Genomic DNA, 7506 nt, shown 5'->3' on the forward strand with positions numbered 1-7506 from the left:
CTAGCTTCCCTTCCCCTCAAGTGGTCTTATGCACCACATTCATTTCTCAGACCAGTTTAACATCTCAGAAGCCTGAGAGTTATGGACATAGTTACCACATCTGACCGGGGGAATATTTCACACTCCGTACTGAGCTGCAGCTTTGCTTTCCTTTAACAACCACAATAGCAGCCTGCATTTCTGGAACCTAAGGAATGTTGTACAGCAGGCAAAAATTATTTCTGTAATCACTACACAAACAGAGGAAGTGCACGAAGGGGTGAAATACTGCAGATGCTGGGATACAGCGCTTAGCAAGGAGTATAAGCAGCCTGACAGAGATGACCCTGCCCAGCACCGAGGATCAGAACCGGGGCAAGGTGAAGGCTCATGAGCCTAGGTATCCACAAAAGCTGAGCACAAAGCCACCTCAACCTTTGAAGAGTCAAAGAGCAGTGGAAGACATTACCTTCTATAAAGGCTACAACACAAGGAGCTCACGCTTACCACATCCCAGCTTGTGCTGCCATTGCTAACAGGCCACAGTTGGGTAGGGCTCACGTCCAGTGCTGAACACCTTGACAGGGAAGAGCAGCACGTCCTCTGGGAATCCAAGGCAAGGAGAATGGAACCACCCACACTGTAACACATGCCACGCGTTCTTCAAGACCTGCCTTTCAAAGCTCTGGAAATCCACCACTCCAGCTAACATCTGTCAGCTGCAAGAAATTAGTCTCCCTGTGGCCTTGCTCACCTGCAGTCTACAGCGGCTCCGAAAGAAAAGGAAGAAGGAGCTACCACGGCAGCGCTTTTTTGTCTTAACCTGTCCCGTTCCACACTGCAATTCCCATCCCAGCTGTCTCTTGTAATAACAAAATAAACACATTCTTGCAGTACTATAAATAGAAACAGCAGGTTAGACCTTGCTTCGAACTGAGTTGCACTGGGGATTTCTACTTTGCTGTCTTCCTGCATGCTTTCCACTTGAACATTTCCTACTAGCTTTGAAACAAGACTTGCATCTGAACCTGTGAATGTTTCTTCTTAAGATTTTCCAAAAGGATGGACTCCCAGCCTATTTGGTTCCCAAACAACAGGGTGTTATCACTGCACCTTAAAGTAATGAAGCCTTAGTGGCTCATCTCATTCACTGGACCAGGTGGAAAGCTCAGTTCAGGCTACAAAGGGGAAACTGCATCACAAGCCCTGCAACCATAAACTTCATTTTGCTCCAGTCCGGTTTCACTCCCTCCTTTTTCTCTCTTGCTGCAGATTCTGAACAACTCCCATGCTGCTGTAAGAATCCATTCTTGTGCTGAAGCCCACAGCAAGGCTTTAAAGGCAAGGCTTTAAAGCCAAGGCTTTGTCTGCTTTGCCATCAGAGGTATGACTGCAGTGCTTCTGGCTATGCTTTGGCCAGCTTTAATCAAGGCAGTTGTGATGGCAGCAGCTGTGGTGCCAGGGTAATAAGGGCTAAAGGGAAGGCAGCACCCCCACCCAAGGCAATTCGTAGCCAGGATTGAAGCCTGACTTTTGAGCTTTGGCACCTGTGGGAAGCCAGCTGAGAGCTGGTTTGCCTGCTGGTGCTGTCAGTGCTTCCATCTGCAGCACAGCCGTACCACGGCACCGGGTGGGAGGTTCTGGACAGGACCAAGCTCCATCCTGAGCGTGCAGGACCAGCAGTGCCCTGGGGCTTCAGGGGCAACTCTGTCAGACTTACCTGCTTCCCTTTCAGATACTACCCCGAGTTGCACCAGCCGTGTTTGTCCTGCCTGTGTGCCAGAGACCACTGCCCCACAGCAGCGGCCAGAGAGAGTAGAAGTGCGTTAGCTTCTCTGCAACTTGGTATTCTATTTTAAACCGTCCTCCCCAGTGATTTGGGGTAATGGATCAGGCTTGGAGCCGCAGGGTCTGAGGTGAGACCACAGCTCCGCTCCACTGACGCTGCCGTGGGGAAAGTAACCTCTGACAGGGTGCAGTGAGATTGCAAAGGCCCTACGCTGCTCCAGTTAAACCAGCTGCAGCTCCTCCATCCGAGGGCTGTAAGCAGTGGCTGCCTGTGGTGGAGGTGGGTGCTGCTCCTATCGCAGCAAATAAACTCTGGTCAGTTCTCAGTGCATTTGTTCGTCTCCCCCGCTCCCTTTGCAGCCTGCAGGCGGTCCGTGGCAAACTCTACACTGCTGAAGGTGCCAAGGGGAAGAGATGAGCTCCTCTGACAACCAGCCAGGTGGTTAAGAAGGATCCTTCCATTCCTATGACCCCGTCCTGTCACAAACACTTCTATCTTAAGTCAAGGTTTTCTTTCTTCAAGATTTCAGACTAGGTTAGCTTTTGCAGTAGAAGAGAATGCTGACAAACATCTTCCTGGTCTGACAGCATTTGAGTGAAGCTGTGGGAGTGTCAAATCCACATTAGCTGAAAGAATTCTTACCAAAAAAAATAATAGTTGCTCCATTTGGCAAGCCACTTTCCATCAAAGTGGCACAGGCAGACTATTTGAACTTTAAACTAGGAATTAAGAAATACTAGAACAAGGCTGATTCTCCATGTTTAATAAAATCTACATTTCAGACTCACAGCATTTATCCTGTATGCCATCAGCTGTAACATTTTACTCCCATACTGCTGTATGGAGCTCAGTAACATAACTATTTGCAACTTACTGCAAATTTGCATTTGCTGGAGAACAGCTCCTAGCTATGTTGGGTTTTTTTGTTACAACCTCCTCCACTACATTAAAGAGCCCTCTAATACCTGGTCTGTTGCCTTGCAGAACTATTTGCGTAACAGAATTGAAAAGCCACCTCTCAATCTCCTTTCTGAAGGCTACAGTTCACATATAAGTGGCTGCCTTCACAGTTTGAAAAAATCTTTGCAAGCTTAACCAGTAAAATATTAATAGATTTTATTATAATTAAACTTATTGGTATTACCCTTGGTTTTTTTTTCTTGGCATTGATGTTGGTTTAATAACACTGCTGAGAAGCTCTACTTAAAGCATGGAGAGAAGATAGCTCGTGTGCTGAAGAGCTTAATGTCAAAAATTTGGTTTTGTGGAAGATACGTTGCAACTACCCACAGGTTATTGGGCTCGCTACAGCAGTAACCGTATCAAGCTCAGTGGACTGTGATGTGATACACAAGAGGTCTGGTCAGATGATCTAGTAGTCCCTCCTGGTCTTAAGTTTGTGAATCTAAATAAACCAGACAGGAAGAAGACAGAGGTGAAATATTTTATCAAGTAGCGGAGCGCTGCCTAAGATGCCAGTCACTAAACTCACAGTGCAGCATCCAAACCACTAAGTAACCGAGTCTCAGAGCTTTTTTGGGGGCATATCCTTATTCAGCACAAACATTTTATGTCCTTCCCCCAACATTTACTATGAGAGTAGGAGCAAAACAGCATATGTACGGTAACATCCATATACTGTGTGTTTATGTGTGCTTTGAGGCTGCAGCAGAAAATGCTTGAGGGGTAAAGATGGAGAAGGAAAGCAAGATTTCATTTGCTTTACATTAAAGATTTCAATGCCTTAAACCCCTGACATAGTCTTTCACGATGGTGCTCCACCTCCTGGGTCCTGCAACTTATGCACTGTGAAATACTATGCTAGATTATACTGGTTCTTATAAAAACACCTAAGATGTTGTAAGCATATGTAAAAGACAAACTTTCATATAGGCTTTCTTCACCTTGCAATTGCAAGCTATTTTCATGTTCTGCTTTCCTGCAGGTCCCAGTCATCCATGACCTCCTTTTTTTGCATTTGTGTGTGCTAGCATAAATGTTGCATAGATGTGCAATTACACGTAGGTTAGGGGAGACAGAAGCAACAAAGGCTGCACAGCTGCAAGCTGGGAGTTGCAGGAGTAAGTGGAGTTACACCTAGAATGAAATTGCTACTCGCCTTTCATAGTGCAGCTTTATTTACCTCGGTCTCTTGTTCTTCTCACCATCCCTGTTCCCTTTCATGTCTTTGCTATTAAAGTTATTAGGAAAATTATTCATTCAATTGCTTGTAGAAGCTGCCCAAAGATAAATACATTCAGCTTAATAAACCTTGTTAGCAGGAAGAGCAGAATGCCTAATTAATTTATTAATGATTATAATGTACTTTGAAGATGAAAAGTGCCATAAGCTCTAAGGGCACATTTCTGCCCTCCGAAGTCCCTAGGAATCATGTGCAGAAGCTAATTCGAAACATTACCACTACTACAGTATGGCAGGGAAAAGGATGCACGTACCACAACTACTCCTCAACAGCCTGGATCTGCATGCAGAAGTTAACCCGTCATCCAGATACTGCCTGTGTTAAGACAACAGAGCTATATATTCTTCTCCAAAAACACGAAAGGAAGAGTGCCAGGAGGAACCATTTAACGCAGTTCATCCATGCTCTGTGGATACACAGCCCAGCTATAATACCATTATGATTACCTAGGAAGAACAGATTGAAACTTCAGACCTTGGAAGTTAAACACTATCATTTCTGACCACTCACACTAACGGGTTTTCCCAACTCTCAGTACGCTCAGAGTCTCCCCTCAAACAAGAGCTGCTGGGACAGTCCCTTGCTAACGGGATGCAACAGGTCTGGTGAAGCTTTTAGAGAAACGGCAGCTTAGGCCAGAAGTGCGGGCAGAAATACTGTGACAGATGATAATCCCTAGCTATTGCAGGGAAAGGGCATATGGGTCAATGGAGATTTCCAGCTGAAGTTTCCACGGCTGAGGAACAAAAGTATTTCTCCTCCCCAGGTCTCTCCTCATCCAGACAATACAGCACAAGCTGAGATCTGAAGAACAGATTTGCCTTTTGCTGCAGTAAGAAATCTGCCTTTACAGCAAGGGAAAATAAGTTGCTTAGAAAGTCTCTTAGATGTCACTGCACAAACAAAATACGAGCTGCTAATAACAGGTTTCTTAGACACACGTTTCCTTTGCATGTGGTACCAAGAGGCACATACTCTAGGTTCTCATTGTTACAGGCTTAGGTTATGAAAACTTTAATGAACATATTTTAAAATGTCAGTCTGAAGAAATCAGGTACTAGCAGCTCACATTTGCATAGCTGTCTCCTGAAAACACCGAGCAGTCTCAACAAATCCTAGCAAAGAAAGTAAAATGCATGCTAAAACAATAGCAAGTTTCACATACGTCTGGTGGGAGGACAAAAGGGGCAGAAATTATGCTGTCAGTCTACATATTTTCTGGTTATCACTTGAAATATTGTGAATAAACCGAATAATGCTGTATCACTCACCTCCGCAGCATTAAAAAAAATAATCTCAGTTCACCTAGGTACCCACAGAGCATTAAACATTCTGCAAACCTCACAAATCCCCTACGGGGAAGACTCGAGTCTGTGTCAGAGGCCAAAGAAGGTAGGGCCTCAGCAAGCAAAGCACACAGGTGACCTGCAGCAGACGCAGGAACAAAGCCCCACCAAAGCCCCCAGCTTTAGTGCCAGCCGCGGGCGCTCAGAATCAACTGCACCCCTGTGCCTCATGAACAGGAGCAAGCAGCACCTGCTTGCGCTTGGACAGACCGGCTGTGCTCAAGTGGCAACGCTTTTTGCCAGGCTAAAATCAGCATCTGCTTGTTCTAGTGTCTCTTCTCAAGTGATAAGCACGGATGGCTACTTTCCCTTCAGGGGATTACGGGCTGACAATTACTGGCTGGATGAAGAGTAATAAATCAGCCGTCCCTCCACAAGTTAATACACTGTCCGATAAAGCTGAGGCTTTGTTTGCGCAGGCCATGTAATTTACTGATGGCAGTAGTTGATCAAATTGTCTTTTATGGATTTGTCTCTTTGTGCCCCAACATGAAAATTCCATTTTTTTGTAACATGGTCATTTACTCGTCCTTTCGTTTCCTGGGATATTAACAAAACCCAAACCCAACAATACTATTTCCTGAGGTTACCGAAGGGAACTCCCACACGCTGCTCTAAAACCGGCATGAAAAACTAAACACAAATCAATCACTTCTCCCCACAGTGTTGTTTCTTCTCCCACCCACCGTCTCTCACACCTGGCAGAGTGTTAGGACAGCGAGTGCCCGCTCACAGTTCACCCTGCTGCACACATGGAGGCCCACCACCAAAAGAGGTTTCTAGGCGCTTGTAGTACACCAAATAAAGCAACGGGTGTCTCAGATGCACTGAAAACCAGGAACAGCCTGGTTTTCAAAGCTGCTCTGCTTTCAGCTACCAGGAGCTTCTTTCCTTCTTGTAAGCTGCTGATTCATACCCCAAATCAGCTCATTAACAAAGTCATCTCATCAGCGAAGAACCCCGGCAATAGTCTGACTGCATCCCAGACCTCCATTCCTGCTCTTTTTCTTCTCTCCTTTCCTACAGCAGAAGCAGCCCATGGTCCTCAACCTTAGGACAGCAATGTTCAGCTTTGTGCACATTCCTGAGAAGCCCCAGCACAGCTTTGTGAAAGCCTGCAGAACCAATCCCTCAAGTGGAGACTGTAGAAATAAAAGCAGGGGTGCCTGAACCTAACAGAAAACTCAGCTGCTGAATGAATTAACAGGGGACATGTCCCCGATTTCCCTCTCCTTTTGTTCTTTGCTTGCTTTCCAAATCCTCTCCACCAGCTATCAGGAGAAAGACCCCTGTCCTCTGGTTGTTGGGAAGAGCTGAAAAGGCATTACAATGACTTTCCTGATGGAAAAAGAGGGCCCAGGTTCTGCAGCAGCTTCCACAAGAAGATGTCTAGTTCAGAGCAGATCATCTGTGGAACTTCTCCCTTCAAGAAGCAATTCTGAATCCAACTTCTACAAAAAGTAATCAAACCAATGACAATTGCTTTGGGGCAGAAGTTGGTCTCCACCAATCTTAAAAGAGAAGCCTCAGAACTACGTGTCAGAATAAGGCTCTTCTGACACAAACAACTCTATACCTAGAAAGGACCAAGCAGCTACTGCTGGAAAGTCATTGCAGGCCTGTACCTCTTGCCACTCTATACTTGCATTAGAAGATGCCTAAAAAAGATAAAATCGATTTTGCCATTTTCATTCATTACCGTCTTTAGAAATAGGTACAAAAAAGCCAGCATCCTTCTTCAGGAGGAAAGGGATGGCAATACAGCTTAGGCACTTGGAGTGCCTTTACTTATTCTTCCCAAATTCTCTTCAGGAACTGTCAAGGGGTTTGCTAGAGGGCTCTCCTAGACTAAAAGCTCTGAGAAGGTCACAGGGACACACTTTTATTCACAAATTTTCCAGGCTTTAAAGTCACCAAAAAAACCCCCAAGCCCTTTCATGCTTTAAAAAAAGTACGTGAATAGAAATCACTACTCCTCCATAGCAAGTCAGGATTCACTTCCACTTGCCTGTGACATAAATCTTACAGTGTAGATACAATAACAGGAGCATCTTCCTTTTTGGAAGCTTTAATCATTTGCAGAATACTTCACTGATCATACAGCAGCAAATGTCAGCACTGCCAACAATGATACAATGGCGCTTTTGTACGTTTCTTATTGAAAAAAATCAAGCAGTCGTTTCACTGAA

The sequence above is a fragment of the Ciconia boyciana genome, chromosome 3, assembly GCF_034638445.1.
Source record: "Ciconia boyciana chromosome 3, ASM3463844v1, whole genome shotgun sequence".
Taxonomy (NCBI): Eukaryota; Metazoa; Chordata; class Aves; order Ciconiiformes; family Ciconiidae; genus Ciconia; species Ciconia boyciana.